Raw genomic sequence first — 2,500 nt, forward strand, 5'->3', positions numbered from 1 at the left:
TCACCACATCAACTCCATCTATCACGCGTTCGGCCACAATTGCCTGCGCCGCACACCACTATCTCTACCTTGCTACTGCCTCTGCAACGGATTTCGCTGCCGTCGACCGCCCGGACACTACTCACCCCGTTCCATTCCTTCGTCACCCTCGAAGTCACCAGGGTGGTCGTACAGCCCGTATCCACAAGGGCCTTGAACTTCTCCCCCTCGGCCTCCACGTCAATCAATGGCAGTGTCTCCAATAGCGCCTCTACTCGTTTGAGGGGAAAGTTCGAGAGGCAGCAACTTCCCCGCGGTCGTTTCCCTGGTCGCAATCACGGGCAATGTGCCCTGTCTGCCTGCATCAATAGCAAACGGGCCCCGGCTGCGTACAGTCCCACGCCATGTGCGGTCCCTAGCATCTAAAACACCGTCCTGAGAACGGCCGCTCTCGTTGCACGGTAAGCTTCTGTACCTCTTTCTCGGGACGTCATCCGTCTTTACGCGCCTCCAACATCGCTATCGCCTTCCGCCCAGAGTGTCTCGTCAACACGCGAGCCTGAGCTACAAGTTCGCTCAACGGCATCTTTTTAACCCCGGGCAGTCGTTGCAGGTGAATCCCTACATCGTCGGGGAACCCATTCACGAACGCCAGTCGGGCTGTTCTCTCCAGTCCTTCTCCGGCAAACCCGGCCAGAGTCGCTAGCCTTCTAACTTCTGATGCAAAGTCATCCACTTGGCCTCCCGTCCACCTGATTGCACCTAGCTTAGCAAAAGCTGTGTACTTGCATTCCGTGTAGGCATCACGCAAGCGTCGCTCTATATTCTCCTCGCTGAGCCGTTCCTCTTCATCCATCTCTAGGTAGAGCGTTAACGCGCTGCCTTCCAAATACAGCGCCATAAGACTCGCCACGTCGCTTATGCCCTGCAGTCTTGCCACCAGCCTGATTTTGCGAATCCAGGCCACTACATCGCCTTCGCCATTAAAAGGTCTGACGACGTCACTGGCGATCCTTATTATTGCAGACATCGTGTTGAAAAAAATGTAAATGTTTAAGAACGGCCGAAATAGCTTGTAGTGAGTGCGCGATTTGAATATAGAGGCACCTACCTTCTCTTCTTAGTGACGGAGACCCTCCAGTGATGACTAGTCCTTCCTCACAGCCCCGACCCGAACACTAACGATAGCAGCTGCTAGCCCAAACCCTTAGCGACGTCCTCACACGTCTTGTCCCCTGCACAACCCACGTTGGAAAAGGCGCAATTTCCGCTCCCTGTGCACACCTGATGGCTGACCCCTTCTGCTTGCCCCAGCTTCCGGTCAACGCACCCGGCTGCTGATGTCATCCCACAGGTGTGCAGGTGACACATAAAAAGAAAACACAATTTTTTCGTGGCCGTTGCCAGTACTGCCTGATTGGCCCTATTCTGGTGGCACGTAAAAGCACCCACTACACTCGGAGTGGTTGGTGTTAGGAAGGGCATCCGGCTGTAGAAACTCTGCCAGATCAAGATTGGAGTCTGATGCAGCCATCTGGTTCACCAGTCCTCAGTCAAATCATCCAACCCATGCTAGCATGGAGAGCGGACGTTAAACGATGATGATGGTGATGATATATAGATAGATAGATATATGTATGTATATATAGATAGATAGATATATGTATGTATATATAGATATATGTAAGTATACACATATAAGTATGTGTGTGTGTGTGTGTGCGTGTATAATCTCTTTGAAATTTTGAAAATGGAAATAGCCAAAAACTATTTATACAGTCTACCTTTAGAAAGAACATTTTTTTTTGTTTTGCTTTGTTTTTTGTAATTAATTTAATAAGATTACAGGTTTTTCCAACTACTATCATTCTCTTTCTGTGTTATTTTTATATGTAGCTCATCATATTCATAATCTTTATTATCATCATCATAATCATCATTTTACATTCAGTTTTCCATATTTGCATAGCTGTTCTCCAGCACAACATCTTTACCACTTGTTGCTGTCTCTTCTCATCAGCATCTTGAGATCAACCTTCACTACTTCTTCCCTTGTCTTCTTCTTTTGCAGTTTAACTTCCATTCCCACTGCAGATTTCTTTCACTTGAAATATTCAAATGTGTTTTATCTCTTAAAAATTTCATCTGAAATATTATCTTACTAGCAACTCATTTCAGATATCAAAATATTTCTAGCATGGAAAACGGATGCTAAACGATGATGATGATGATATAAAAATTGCTTTACATGCTGGTGTCACGTAAAAAGAACCTGTGCTGGTGCCATTGTCAAAAGCACCCATACTGGTGCCATGTAAAAAAACACCTGTACTGGTGTCACATAAAGAGTACCCATGCTGGTGCCACATAAAAAGCATCAAGTCTACTCTGTAAAGTGGTTGGCATTAGAAAGGGCATCCAGCTGTAGAAACCTTGCCAAAATAGGCAAATGGAAACTGATAAGGATTTCCAGCTTGCTGGCTCCTATTGGTCTATGCAACCCATGCCTGCATGGAAAATG

The 2,500-nt window shown here is 46.8% G+C and overlaps 1 protein-coding gene across 1 annotated transcript in view; it reads left to right on the top strand.

Annotated features, from left to right (window-relative positions):
- The window catches only part of LOC115217855 (endonuclease/exonuclease/phosphatase family domain-containing protein 1-like), a 32,115-nt gene that overhangs the window by 13,305 nt on the left and 16,310 nt on the right, over nt 1-2,500 (top strand).

Source organism: Octopus sinensis, linkage group LG1, assembly GCF_006345805.1.
Source record: "Octopus sinensis linkage group LG1, ASM634580v1, whole genome shotgun sequence".
Classification (NCBI taxonomy): Eukaryota; Metazoa; Mollusca; class Cephalopoda; order Octopoda; family Octopodidae; genus Octopus; species Octopus sinensis.